A 15,981-nucleotide genomic window follows, 5' to 3' on the forward strand; every position below is an offset into this window, starting at 1 on the left:
CTCACCACTAACGATCCCACTGAGGTACCGCAGAGGGTTTGTTGTTTCCAAACGATGAAGTCATCTTCTGACATGAAAGGCAAGTCAGACTTCCAATCACTTAGCAGTCCTTCCTCCATCTTCTCTTGGAGAAACTGCCTCAGGCTGGACCGACTTCATGTTTCTGTTGCTGCACGAGAAAAATAAACATGTACAAGTTAATGATGGGGTTTTGTCCACGATAAAACCCAGCTCTTTATAGGGATCACATGTGTGACTGCTTCTGCAGATGGTTTTGAGAGGAACTGGAAGGTCCCAATGGCTGCTAAAGAGGTTCCAAATCCCACTATTGTAGCATTCTTATTAATCTATCCGATCACCACGGGACTCCTAATGACATGCACATGTGTATGCAGGAAAGGTAATTTATGACTATCAAATCCTCCTGAATACAGTTGTAGAGAAGGGTTTATCGGGATATCTACTTATCCATGACTGGGGTTGAGGAAGCAGAGGGCCGATCTGGCCCCCGTTAAATGTCTTCACCGGCACAGAGGTCACTGCTCTTTATGTTCCCCAGACTGTGATAGACGTGCATACACAACTGTGTCAGGATCAGTTAGATGTACACACAATCAATGTGATACTCACTGACCAGTTCATTTCAGTCCATGTCATAGTTGCCTCGGGGCTCATATAGGCAGATATATACATTCTCTCCAGAACTGTCGTATGGCCCCAATCTCCTAACAAAATTCTAGGAGGTGTATCTCAGGGGTAGAATGGGAGGTTGGGTACCTCAGTGGGTGCTCATTACAAATAGGTAAAAATACAGCATGAAGAAAAAGAGAGGAGTGGAGACCACTCAGAATGGAATGGGAGAGAGAGGGACAGAAAAGGAAACAGATGGGGCAGCACTGGGGCAGCACTGGGGCACTGAATGCAAACTCCTTTTTACCAGGCTCATGGCCTAAGAGTCTGCTGAGGAAGGAGTGGGCTTGGTTGTGGCCCAGCAGAGGCATGATGGTACTACCCTGCTCTCTGAATGAGACAGCATTCTGGCCTGGAGTGATGGAGTAGGACAAATCTTTCAAGATATAAACTAAAACAAAACAAAAATCCAAAACACCAAAAAAAAAAAAAAAAAAACCCCAAAACCAAACCCCCATCATTTAAGGTCTGAAACATAATTCACAGTTTGAATTTTCTTTTCCTTCTGCCAAGAGGTACACTTCATTAAGTACCTTAAGGCATCTGGTAGTTATCCTGAGATGACATAGGTGGGGTGGTGGCATGAGGAGAGGTATGGATAAGGAGGTCCAATCCTCCCAACCACTGCTAATACAAAAAGTGACTCTTTCTTTTAGGTGTGGGGTTAGCAAGACCCAATGAACTTTTTTTTAAAAACCCTCATCAGATCTTGATCAACAGGACTGTTAATGTTTTCTCTGTCTCTCAAAACCTGATACATGTCAGGTCCCCAGCTTGTTAACTGCTGCTCTGGCCATCACTAGTTCCTGCTTCAGATGGCTGCCCCATTTATCTTAGCTCAATACATTACCATGCCAACAGAAGATGGTATATAGGTATTATTTTATTATGCTCAATAGCATATTGAAGCAGGCTTCAATTTAAAGTGACACAAACATCTAACTTTCTTCCTCCTTTAATTTGACTCAGTGGCAACACAATATGGGCATAACAGACAATGTACAGTCTATTAGCAATTTTACAGTGAATCACTGTTAGAGTCTGTCATCTCAGTATTTTTAACTGAGTTGTATATGATCTAGTTGAACATTTCATGTGTACCTGTATTTTGCCTCCTGACAACCTGTATAGAAAGCACATTCAGCATGGCATATGAAAAATGCATGCATCCTCCCATGAAAATATTTATAAATACACGATGTTAATAGTGAAAAACTTGAGGAGACCTTCAAAATGGTGGAGGAGTGAGACATGGAGATCACCTTCCTCCCCACAAATACATCAGAAATACATCTACATGTGGAATAACTCCTACAGAACACCTACTGAACGTTGGCAGAAGACCTCTTACAGCCCAAAAGGCAAGAAACGCCCCACGTACCTGGGTAGGACAAAAGAAAAAAGAAAAAACAGAGACAAAAGAATAGGGACAGGACCTGCACCTCTGGGAGGGAGATGTGAAGGAGGAAAAGTTTCCACACACTGGGAAGCCACTTCACTGGTGGAGACGGGGGGTGGGCTGAGGGTCGGGGGAAGCTTCGGAGCCATGGAGGAGAGCACAGCAACAGGGGTGCGGAGGGCAAAACGGAGAGATTCCCGCACAGAGGATCGGTGCCGACCAGCACTCACCAGCCCGAGAGGCTTGTCTGCTCACCAGCAGGGATGGGTGGGGGCTGGGAGCTGAGGCTCGGGCTTCAGAGGTCAGATCCCAGGGAGAGGACTGGGGTTGGCTGCGTGAACACAGCGTGAAAGGGGCTAGTGAGCCATGGCTAGCCGGGAGGGTGTCCGGGAAAAACTCTGGAACTGCTTAAGAGGCAAGAGACCATTGTTTTGGGGTGCGCGAGGAGAGGGGATTCAGAGCACTGCCTAAACGAGCTCCAGAGATGGGCGCGAGCCGCGGCTATCAGCGCAGACTCCAGAGACGGGCATGAGACGCTAAGGCTGCTGCTGCCGCCACCAAGAAGCCTGTGTGCGAGCACAGGTCACTCTCCACACCTCCCCTCCCGGGAGCCGGTGCAGCCCACCACTGCCAGGGTCCCGTGATCCAGGGACAACTTCCCCGGGAGAACACATGGCGCGCCTCAGGCTGGTACAACGTCACGCTGGCCTCTGCCGCCGCAGGCTTGCCCTGCATCCGTACCCCTCCCTCCCCCCGGCCTGAGTGAGCCAGAGCCCCCGAAGCAGCTGCTCCTTTAACCCCGTCCTGTCTGAGCGAAGAACAGACGCCCTCAGGTGACCTGCACGCAGAGGCGGGGCCAAATCCAAAGCTGAACCCCAGGAGCTGTACGAACAAAGAAGAGAAAGGGAAATCTCTCCCAGCAGCCTCAGGAGCAGCGGATTAAATCTCCACAATCAACTTGATGTACCCTTCATCTGTGGAATACCTGAATAGACAATGAATCACCCCAAAATTGAGACAGTGGACTTTGGGAGCAACTGTAGATTTGGGGTTTGCTTTCTGCAACTAATTTGTTTTTGGTGTTATGTTTATCTTAGTTTAGTATTTAGAGTTTATTATCATTGGTAGATTTGTTTATTGATTTGGTTGCTCTCCTCCTTTTTTTTAATATATAGATATATATACATATTTTTCCTTTTTCTCTTTTTGTGAGTGTGTATATGTATGCTTCTTTGTGTGATTTTTGTCTGTATAGCTTTGCTTTTACCATTTGTCCTAGGGTTTGGTCTGTCCGTTTTTTATTTTATTTTTTTCAGTATAGATTTTGTGCTGGTTATCATTGGTGGATTTGTTTTTTTGGTTTGCTTGCTCTCTTCTTTCTTTCTTTCTTTTTTTAAATTACTTTTTGATATTTTTTATTTATAATAATTAAAAAATTATTTTAATAACTTTATTTATTTATGTTTTTCTTTCTTTGTTTCTTTTTTCCTCCCTTTTCTTCTGAGCCATGTGGCTGACAGGGTCTTGGTGCTCTGGCCAGGGGTCAGGCCTGTGCCTCTGAGGTGGGAGAGCCGAGATCAGAACATTGGTCGACCACAGACCTCCCGGCTCCATGTAATATCAAACGGCGAAAGCTCTCTCAGAGATCTCCATCTCAATGCTAAGACCCAGCTCCACTCAATGACCAGCAAGCTCCACTGCTGGATGCCCCATGCCAAAGAACTAGCAAGACAGGAACACAACCCCACCCATTAGCAGAGAGGATGCCTAAAATCATAATAAGGTCACAGACGCCCAAAAACACACCACCGGATGCTGTCCTGCCCACCAGAAAGACAAGATCCAGCCTCGTCCACCAGAACACAGGCACCAGTCCTCTCCACCAGGAAGCCTACACAACCCACTGAGCCAACCTCACCCACTGGGGGCAGAGACCAAAACCAATGGGAAATACAAACCTGCAGCCTGCGAAAAGGAGATCCCAAACACAGTAGGTTAAGCAAAATGGGAAGACAGAAAAACACACAGCAGATGAAGGAGCAAGGTAAAAACCCACCAGACCAAACAAATGAAGAGGAAATAGGCAGCCTACCTGAAAAAGAATTCAGAGTAACCATAGTAAAGATAATCCAAAATCTTGGAAATAGAATGGAGAAAATACAAGAAACGTTTAACAAGGACCTAGAAGAACTAAAGAGCAAACAAACAAGGATGAGCAACACAATAAGTAAAATTAAAAATTCTCTAGAAGGGATCAATAGCAGAATAACTGAGGCAGAAGAATGGATAAGTGACCTGGAAGATAAAATAGTGGAAATAACTACTGCAGAGCAGAATAAAGAAAAAAGAATGAAAAGAATTGAGGACAGACTCAGAGACTTCTGGGACAACATTAAGCACACCAACATGCGAATTATAGGGGTCCCAGAGGAAGAAGAGAAAAGAAAGGGACTGAGAAAATATTTGAAGAGATTATAGTTGAAAAGTTCCCTAATATGGGAAAGGAAATAGGCAATCAAGTCCAGGAAGCACAGAGAGTCCCACACAGGATAAATCCAAGGAGAAACATGCCAAGATACATATTAATCAAACTATCAAAAATTAAATACAAAGAAAAAACATTAAAAGCAGCAAGGGAGAAATAACACGCAAGGGAATCTCCATAAGGTTAACAGCTGATCTTTCAGCAGAAACTCGGCAAGCCAGAGGGGAGTGGCAAGACATATTTAAAGTGATGAAAGGGAAAAACCTACAACCAAGATTACTCTATCCAGCAAGGATGTCATTCAGATTCGACAGAGAAATTAAAACCTTTACAAACAAGCAAAAGCTAAGAGAATTCAGCACCACCAAACCAGCTTTACAACATATGCTAGAGGAACTTCTCTAGGCAGGAGACACAAGAGAAGGAAAAGACCTACAATAACAAACCCAAAACAATTCAGAAAATGGTAATAGGAACATACCTATCGATAACTACCTTAAATGTAAATGGATGAAATGCTCCAATCAAAAGACACAGACTGGCTGAATGGATACAAAAACAAGATCCATATATATGCTGTCTACAAGAGACCCACTTCAGACCTAGGGACACATACAGACTTAAAATGAGGGGATGGAAAAAGATATTCCATGCAAATGGAAATCAAAAGAAAGCTGGGGTATCAATTCTCATATCAGACAAAACAGACTTTAAAATAAAGACTATTACAAGAGACAAAGAAGGACACTACATAATGATCAAGGGATCAATCCAAGAGGAAGGTATAACAATTGTAAATATTTATGCACCCAACATAGGAGCACCTCAATACATAAGGCAAATGCTAACAGCCAAAAAAGGGGAAATCGCCAGTCACACAATCATAGTAGGGGACTTTAACACCCCACTTTCACCAATGGACAGATCATCCAAAATGAAAATAAATAAGGAAACACAAGCTTTAAATGATACATTAAACAAGATGGACTTAATTGATATTTATAGGACATTCTAACCAAAAACTACAGAATACACTTTCTTCTCAAGTGCGCGTGGAACATTCTCCAGGATAGATCATGTCTTGTGTCACAAATCAAGCCATGGTAAATTTAAGAAAACTGAAATCGTATCAAGTATCTTTTCTGACCACAACACTATGAGACTAGATATCAATTACAGGAAAAAAAATCTGTAAAAAATACAAACACATGGAGGCTAAACAATAAACTACTAATTAACCAAGAGATCACTGAAGAAATCAAAGAGGAAATCAAAAAAAAACCTAGAAACAAATGACAAGGAAAACACGACGACCCAACACCTGTGGGATTCAGCAAAAGCAGTTCTAAGAGGGAAGTTTATAGCAATACAATCCTACCTCAAGAAATAAGAAATATCTCAAATAAACAACTTAAACTTACACCTAAAGCAATTAGAGAAAGAAGAACAAAAAACCCCAAAGTTAGCAGAAGTAAAGAAATCATAAAGATCAGATCAGAAATAAACGAAAAAGAAATGAAGGAAATGATAGCAAAGATCAATAAAACTAAAAGCTGGTTCTTTGAGAAGATAAACAAAATTGATAAACCATTAGCCAGACTCATCAAGAAAAAAAGGGAGAAGACTCAAATCAATAGAATTAGAAATGAAAAAGGAGAAGTAACCACTGACACTGCAGAAATACAAAGGATCATGAGAGATTGCTACAAGCAACTCTATGCCAATAAAATGGACAACCTGGAAGAAACGGACAAATTCTTAGAAAAGCACAACCTTCTGAGACTGAACCAGGAAGAAACAGAAAATATAAACAGACCAATCACAAGCACTGAAATTGAGACTGTGATTAAAAATCTTCCAACAAACAAAAGCCCAGGACCAGATGGCTTCACAGGCGAATTCTATCAAACATCTAGAGAAGAGCTCACACCTATCCTTCTCAAACTCTTCCAAAATATAGCAGAGGGAGGAACACTCCCAAACTCATTCTACGAGACCACTGTCACCCTGATACCAAAACCAGACAAAGATGTCACAAAGAAAGAAAACTACAGGCCAATATCACTGATGAACATAGATGCAAAAATCCTCAACAAAATACTAGCAAACAGAATCCAACAGCACATTAAAAGGATCATACACCATGACCAAGTGTGGTCTATCCCAGGAATGCAAAGGTTCTTCAATATACATAAATCAATCAATGTGATAAACCGTATTAACAAATTGAAGAAGAAAAACCATATGATCAACTCAATAGATGCAGAAAAAGGTTTTGACATAATTCAACACCCATTTATGATAAAAACCCTCCAGAAAGTAAGCATAGAGGGAACTTACCTCTACATAATATAGGCTATATATGACAAACCCACAGCCAACATTGTTCTCAATGGTGAAAAACTGAAACCATTTCCTCTAAGATCACGAACAAGTCAAGGTTATCCACTCTCACCACTATTATTCAACATAGTTTTGGAAGTTTTACCCACAGCAATCAGAGAAGTAAAAGAAACAAAAGGAATCCAAATCAGAAAAGAAGAAGTAAAGCTCTCACTGTCAGATGACACTGATACTATACATAGAGATGACATGATACAATACATAGAGATTCCTAAAGAAGCTACCAGAAAAGTACTAGATCTAATCAATGAATTTTGTAAAGTAGCAGGATACAAAATTAAAGCACAGAAATCTCTTGCATTCCTATACACTAATGATGAAAAATCTGAAAGAGAAATTAAGGAGACACTCCCATTTACCACTGCAGTTAAAAGAATAAAATACCTAGGAATAAACCTACCTAAGGAGACAAAAGACCTGTATGGAGAAAACTATAAGACATTGATGAAAGAAATGAAAGATGATAGAAACAGATGGAAAGATATACCATGTTCTTGGGTTGGAAGAATCAACATTGTGAAAATGACTCTACTATCCAAAGCAATCTACAGATTCAATGCAATCCCTATCAAACTACCACTGGCATTTTTCACAGAACTAGAACAAAAAGTTTCACAATTTGTATGGAAACACAAAAGACCCTGAATAGCCAAAGCAATCTTGAGAAAGAAAAACAGAGCTGGAGGAATCAGGCTCCCTGACTTCACACTATACTTCAAAGCTACAGTAATCAAGACAGTATGGTACTGGCACAAAAAACAGAAACATAGATCAATGGAACAGGATAGAAAGCCCAGAGATAAACCCACGCACATATGGTCACCTTATTTGTGCTAAAGGAGACAAAAATATACAATGGAGAAAAGACAGCCTCTTCAATAAGTGGTGCTGGGAAAACTGGACAGCTACATGTAAAAGAATGAAATTAGAACACTCCCTAACACCATACACAAAAATAAACTCAAAATGGATTAAAGACCTAAATGTAAGGTCAGACATTATCAAACTCTTAGAGGAAAACATAGGCAGAACACTCTATGACATAACTCACAGCAAGATCCTTTTGGACCCATGTCCTAGTGAAATGGGATTAAAAACAAACAAACAAACAAAAAAACAAATGGGACCTAATGAAACTTAAAAGCTTTTGCGCAGCAAAGGAAACCATAAGCAAGACGAAAAGACCACCCTCAGAATGGGAGAAAATATTTGCAAATGAAGCAACTGACAAAGGATTAATCTCCAAAATTTACAAGCAGCTCATGCAGCTCAATATCAAAAAAACAAACAACCCAATCCAAATATGGGCAGAAGACCTAAACAGACATTTCTCCAAAGAAGATATACAAATTGCCAACAAACACATGAAAGAATGCTCAACATCATTAATCATTAGAGAAATGCAAATCAAAACTACAATGAAATATCATCTCACACCGGTCAGAATGGCCATCATCAAAAAATCTACAAACAATAAATGCTGGAGAGGGTGTGGAGAAAAGGGAACCCTCTTGCACTGTTGGTGAGAATGTAAATTGATACAGCCACTATGGAGAACAGAATGGAGGTTCCTTAAAAAACTAAAAATAGAACTACCATATGACCCAGCAATCCCACTACTGGGCATATACCCTGAGAAAACCATTATTCAAAAAGAGTCATGGACCACGATGTTCATTGCAGCTCTATTTACAATATCCAGGACATGGAAGCAACCTAAGTGTCCGTTGACAGATGAATGGATAAAGAAGATGTGGCACATATATACAATGGAATATTACTCAGCCATAAAAAGAAACGAAATTGAGTTATCTGTAGTGAGGTGGATGGACTTAGAGTCTGTCATACAGAGTGAAATAAGTCAGAAAGAGAAAAACAAATACCGTATGCCAACACATATATATGGGATCTTAAAAAAAAAAAAAGGTTCTGAAAAACCTAGGGGCTGGACAAGAATAAAGATGCAGATGTAGAGAATGGACTTGAGGACACGGGGAGGGGGAAGGGTAAGCTGAGATGAAGTGAGAGCGTGGCATGGACATATATACACTACCAAATGTAAAATAGATAGCTAGTGGGAAGCAGCCGCATAGCACAGGGAGATCAGCTCGGTGCTTTGTGACCGCCTAGAGGGGTGGGATAGGGAGGGTGGGAGGGAGGGAGACGCAAGAGGGAGGGGATATGGGGATATATGTATATGTGTAGCTGATTCACTTTGTTATACAGCAGAAACTAACACAGCATTGTAAAGCAATTATACTCCAATAAAGATGTTAAAAAAATAGTGAAAAACTTAAACAAGGATGACACAATTGATTCTGGTCCAATATGCATAGTCATTATTGAATTTTTAAACCCATTAAAGGAAAGAGCCTGGAGGAGGAGCTTTAAGAACTAGGGACACTGCATCAGCTTTTGTGTTTCTGAAGCTCTTTCCGGGGCAAGAGATGGGGAGAGTTTTCAGTTAGCCACTAGACCATAGCAAAAAAACAAAAAATTCATTGACCTTTTTGTGACTGGGGTAGGAACCATTTTTTCTTATTTGTTGCTTTAGAAAATGATAAAAAGGACCTTGGAGAAAATTCAGATTTGTCTATAAGCACCACAAATTCAATCACAGTAGCACTTAAATAGATCTGAAAAATAACAGTGTATACACATACATACACCTGCACATGCACACATACACCCATGAGATACTACAGGGTATATATGTGTATGTGTGTGCATATGCATATGTGTATATACAAATATATGTATGTGTGTGTGTGTATATGTATTCATATATATACTTGAATATATACACTCACTGTGTGAAGAAAAGTTATATCTCATCTTCCACGTTCTCAAACTCAGTTTTGAGGCATTCTTCTCAACTCATTCCTCACTTGTCCTCCAAACAGTCTTGGATAACTGCCTTGTTTATGTTCCTTTAAACTTTTTAGTTGGCTGTGCCTTGGCTTTATTTAGCAATGGTGCTTCATCCCTTGAGTATTAGTCGGGATCATTGTTATCAAAAGTGATGGAGCCTTTCCAGTTACACCAGCCAATGGCTTTCTTTGCTGTTGTTCTTTTGTTGCTGTTGCTTCATTTAACCTAGTTTGAAATAGGTCATAGATATATAACTTTAAGTGATGCTAGATGCAGGTGCTCAAATGATGTTGTCAGGGCTCTGGCTATCCTGACGTGTCTGGGTTCACTCTCCAGTGTGCGTATCATTCTCAGGTAAGTTCTTTCCAGGTGGTGAGAAAGATGGTTGTTAGCATCCCCAGACCCTTATACTAATAGCTCATCATCAAAAAGAATAGGGACATTCTTTCAGTGTCAAGATTTCGAATCTCAGGGAGATTTCCGAATGGCCCTACTAGGTTCACACTGCCAGTCATTGGACTAATCACTGGATTTGTTTACACTTTGGGTCTAGCCTGGAGACTTGAGCCCAGCTTAGGGCAGGGGGCTAAGTGGGATTCCATGATTAACAGCCCCATCGGAAACACATGTCATGGTTGTGTGTTGGGGGGTGGAGTGGGAAGAGTAGCTTTCATAGAAAAGGGGAATTAGAAGTAGAAACCACCTCTCCAACTTACCTACCCAGGTGCCTTGACTCAGATCACCTCAGATGGTCATCTCTCCTTATTTAACCACACTCAGGACTCTACAATCCTTTTCCCTCCACCCAGGTCTCAACTTTTTTTTTTTTTTCTCTCTCCTAAGCATCCTTTAAATCACAGATGACATTGCTCAGGACTTTCCAGGGAAGTCAGGAGTCAACAAGAGCCCAAGAGACAAAACATTTGCATGGCCAATAAGCCTTAAAAGAAGCAGTAAAAGTGGGCAGATGGTCTCCATTCAAGACTCTTGGAAAAGCAGCCAGACATTCTGTGCTCACTTAATAAACATGAAACAAATCACACACATCCACAAAATGGGTTCTGCTCATGACCACTGGCTGGATCACTGCAAGAAGGAAAACATCCTCTCAATCGTGTTTCCTAGCCCAGTTCCTCTTTCCATCTTCAAATTGTCTTGCCATTGAATCTAAGCCTTCTCTAGAATGACCTGTGGTGTAGTACATGGTGCCAAAGTTCGAGGATAAGACAGACTTGTGACGATCAGGGCAAGTTCCCTAATCTCTAAACTTGGCTTATCCTTTATCTGTAGTATCGGAATAAGAATATTTATTTCATGGGACATTTGTGAGGCTTCAATCACTTAACCTCTTTAAGCTTTAATTTCATGATCTGTACAATGGGCATACAGTAATATCTTGTTCATAGGATACGTCAGAGTTGCCTATTCAATATCTGTCCTGCTCTTCTTCCTTAGTGACATAATCCCAGTTTTGGGAGGGATGGCAACATGCATGATTTTTAAAAGACCCAGGCTTCCCTGCAGATAGAAGTGGTAGATGAGATATAAGCGGAAATGGTTAAGAGTGATGTACAGGAATCCTTTTAAAGGGGGCTGATACAGCTGAGAGCTATATTATTTGTCTTATTCCTTCTTTCTATCTGTAATTAGGATGTTATGTCTTCAACTTCAGCAGCTATCTTGGGCCCATGAGGAAAAGACAAAGAGAATTGCTGAGACCTTGGCTCTGACATCCTTGAGTTGCTGAGACAATGCCAACAAACTCTTACTTCTAGATTTCTTGTTATTTGATTAAAAAAATCCGTTTGTGGTTAGTCCTCTGTAGACAGGGTTCTGTTACTTGTAGCCAAACACAACATGCAATTGCACAAGATCTGTTAAGGATTCAAAGAAGTATTGTATAAAGAACTCATTGCAAAAATCTGCAATACTGAATCTAAGACACTTTGATGCTGTTGTTTTTCATTCTTACTAGAAAATGTCAATGGAACGTTTTCTCCCAACTGTGTCACAAGTGCCATCTGGCTGACAACAAATGTACACTGAGATTGATTTATGAGGTGCCTGATTTCAGAAATGTTAGGATGGGCAAATTGTCTATCTTAGAATCAGTGAAATAAAATAATAACAAAACCTACCATTTATAGAGCAATTCTTATTCCTAAATGTAAGAGTGCTGACACACTGCCAGTTACATGGTAGGTGTTCAAAGTGTTTTCTTTCCTTCCATTCTTATCCCTTCTTCTAATGCAAGGGTGAGTCTGTGAAGGAGAAAGCAACTTCCTTCAATAATATGTAAATGATAATAATTTCCAGGTGCACCCAGGAGGTGGCCACAATGAACAGTGCCTTCTCACTTCAAGGAAAACCTCAACATGAATTTTGGGAAAATAATGAGTTTTACAGCAAACTGTCTTTTACAGGGGACCTGACAAGGCTGGTCTCTAATTCCAGTTGGCTCTTCAAAGTAGGTCTGATTAATGGGCTGGAATTAGTACTATTGGGACAGACCAGTTCATTGAAATATTCAGAGTCTCCTATCAATGTCACCCTCCACCCAGGCCTGGTGGGGAGGCCAGCATCTACCATCAGCGTTTCCATGACAATGAAGTACATTTAGTCAGCAGCACCTCCCGAGTAAATAGTAATCCTTCAGAGAAACAAGAAGGTCATTACAGCAACTTGTCAAATCAATGCAGAGGGTGTCAAGGCCGATTAAGGCATTTTCTCTCGCAGCTGACACAGTGTCAATAGTACTGGGCCATACTGCTCAGGCAGATGATTGAAGTGAAGTGCCCATCAGTCAGGGCGTTGAGGTGGACTAACGATTCCCCACGCTGCCTATTAGAGCTACATGAGGACTCAATCCTGTTTGCTGGCAAAGAGAGAGAGGGAGAGGGAGAGAGAGAGAGAGAAGGGGAAAAAATAGTGACCTTGTTGCTTTGTTTGAAGCTGAATTAAATTGACAAGAGCAGCCAATCTGTACCTAGGGCGATTAACAAAATTAAGGACCACAACAAAGGCACCCAAGGTTTTAACATCTGTGCAAGGGCTCAGGTATGTTTATGAGGAGGAAGCTCTCCTTTGGTATTTAGGTACCATCCAGATATGTATTCTGAGCCAAGCCTCCTCCAAATGAAGCGTGGGTAATCCCATTAACACCCTGCCAAAGCAACATGTAAGGACACAAGGCACTCACTGAATATGCCTCCTCTGCATCAGCCGGGAAGCCCACTCTTCCCAGTGGCTCTGGTTGATTATTTTAGACTTATGATCTTTTAATATATTTCCCTGGAGAAACATTTTGCCTTATTTTAAATCTTCTAAGACCGTGATTCCACAGCAATTTTTTCCCAAACCATCCAATGGTTCAGCAAAATAAGAGAAGTGCCTCATGGCAGAACAGAACTCCTGAGGAAGGAAATGAGCAGTGTGAGATTCTTGGAGAGAAATTATTATTTTTTTCTAACTTACTGGGACATTTTATTCTTGATGCATTAAAGTCATGGGATCTAGTGTGAACAAATTAGAACAGTGATATCAAGGATGAAAATTTTATATAGAAAATTACACTTAACATTTGCTAAGTATACCCTTCAATAACCCAAAACAAGGCTCATCATTTGCTTTTTTTTTTTTTTTTTTCTTTTTGTAAAGGGCCAGAGAGTAAATATTTTAGGCTTTAAGGACCTTATTATTTCTGTTGCAACTACTGAACTCTACTATTATAGCATAAAAGGAGTCATAAACAATATGTAAATGAGTAGGGGTGGCTGTGTTCCAAGAAAATCTTTATATACAAAAACAGGCTGGACCATGTTGGCCTGCTGGCTGCAGTTTGCAGACCCTTGACCGAAAAGATTGTAGCATTTCCATTTAACCAGCTAATATTAATAGAATGCTTTCTATTCGTGAGGCACAGGATTAGCTGTTAAAGATGGAACAGACATAGTCCCTGCATTTGAAGAACGTGCAGTGTAATGAAGAAGACCGCTAACTGAGTGCATAAATATAATATTGTACATTAGGTGCTGTAGTTTAAAAAACAGAAATGAAAGTGATACATTCTTCCTAGGCCAAAAGAGGTCAGAGAAAATGATAGAAAACAGGAGACATCAGGGCTATACATTTAAGAAACTCTAGGTGCGTAAGGGCATTACAGATTTAGTGTGGCCAAAGTTTATAGTGTGTGTGTGTGTGTGTGTGTGTGTGTGTGTGTGTGTGTGTGTGTGTGTGTGTGTGTGAGAGAGAGAGAGAGGGAGAGAGGGAGAGAGAGAGAGAGAGAGAGAGAGAGAGGGAGGGAGGGAGAGAGAGAGGGAGGGAGGGAGGGAGAGAGAGAGGGAGGGAGGGAGACAGATGGGGGGGCAGGAAACAAACAAGACAAATGAAATGAGAGGGGAAGAAGACTTTGGGGGACAAAGTAGTTGTAGAAAAGACTGGAAAGGGGGCTTCCCTGGTGGCGCAGTGGTTGAGAATCTGCCTGCCAATGCAGGGGACACGGGTTCGAGCCCTGGTCTGGGAAGATCCCACATGCCGCGGAGCAACTGGGCCCGTGAGCCAAAACTACTGAGCCTGCGCATCTGGAGCCTGCGCTCCGCAACAAGAGAGGCCGCGATAGTAAGAGGCCCGCGCACCGCGATGAAGAGTGGCCCCCGCTCGCCGCAACTAAAGAAAGCCCTCGCACAGAAACGAAGACCCAACACAGCCATAAATAAATAAATAAATAAATAAATTTATATTAAAAAAAAAAAAAAAAAAAAAAGAAAAGACTGGAAAGGTACCTGGGAACAAGATGAAGGCATCTGTATGGCAAGCTAAGGAATTCAGAGTTTTTCATCTATAGGCAATAGAGAGCAATTAATGACTAAGCAGGGGAATAATGCAATCAGATGGCTGTGTGGACACAAGGAAAGGCTACACAGAGACTATTATAATAATTCCAGGCAAAAAGAATAAAATCCTGGATTAGGATTGGTCAGGGAATAGAGAGAAGGACAAAAATATGAGAAATGTTTTATAAATAGACTCTATCAAGCGTCTCCTCTTGGGGATAGGGCAGGTATGGCTGGAGGGTTACCCCAGTATCTGTTCCAAGAAGGTTGGCTTTGGAGGAGTGTAGGACCTTGAGGAGAATTTGCACAGGGCCAACTAAGGCAGCACAGCCTAGGGAGAAATGTAGTCTAAGAGCATAGCCAAGAATGTCACCATGGAAACAGCTTTTAAAAGCCAAGTATGGAAGATGATACAAAGGTAAGAGTGAGGTATTGGATTGCTGAGGTAAGAGAAGCTCATGAGAGTTGGTGCAGGTCAGGAGGTAGAGCTGGAAATATGGTTGGGACAAATTGTTCAGAACTAAGGTGAGCAGGAGATGATTCCTTACTTTGGTGAGGTGCCAGTGTGGGGAGATTTAATAATACATGGGCTCATATAGACTCACATACAATCAATAGCACCAGAATATCAAGAATTCTAGCTGGGCAATTCAAAGCAGGGTGATGTTAACAGAGGTAGTGAAGATGAAAGATGATGTAGGCAGAGTGATATTGAGTTTACTTTGGGGCATGATGAATTAGAAACACCTACATGCTAACTGGTAGCTTGTTGAATATAATGATACAGAGTTTAGAATTGAGGATATAATTTGAGACTAGTCAGTATTTAGCTGTTGTTGAAGCCATGGAAATGGATGAGAACACCCCCACCACCACCACCAAATGTGTCTGGGGAGAAGAGGGAGAAAAGTAGAATTCTATGAAAAGCACTTAAGCACTTACAGGGAGAACAGGGAACAGGGAAAGAGACAGAGAAAGACTGGTCAGAGAAGTAGGAGGAAAATCAAGAGAGAATAATGTTTCTGGAGGGGAGGGGAGGGGTGGTTAACAGCAAAAGCTACCGGAAAATGAATTTAGTTAAAAACCCAAACAGAACTGAAAAGTTTGGGCTAATTGTTGGTAACCCTGGGTAAGAAGAGTAGTATGGATAAGAGACAGATTATCCTTGGTGGGGACTCAACGGGAGCCACTGTCAAGACTTTTGATGATAAAAAAAGATGAGGGGTATGGTAATAACTTTAGAAAAATATACAGCAGAGAAAAGATATTTAAGAATGAGGCATATTTAGATATCTGAGGTC

The 15,981-nt window shown here is 41.1% G+C and overlaps 1 long non-coding RNA gene across 1 annotated transcript in view; it reads right to left on the bottom strand.

Annotated features, from left to right (window-relative positions):
* LOC309643219 overlaps nt 1–15,981 on the bottom strand; it is a 71,167-nt gene that overhangs the window by 16,451 nt on the left and 38,735 nt on the right. The window contains exon 2 of the long non-coding RNA XR_014253629.1: nt 6–169. This is a non-coding gene — a long non-coding RNA (uncharacterized lncRNA). The remainder of the gene's footprint in view (nt 1–5; nt 170–15,981) is intronic.

The sequence above is a fragment of the Balaenoptera physalus genome (assembly GCF_965194825.1).
Source record: "Balaenoptera physalus genome assembly, chromosome: 14".
NCBI classification, from domain to species: domain Eukaryota; kingdom Metazoa; phylum Chordata; class Mammalia; order Artiodactyla; family Balaenopteridae; genus Balaenoptera; species Balaenoptera physalus.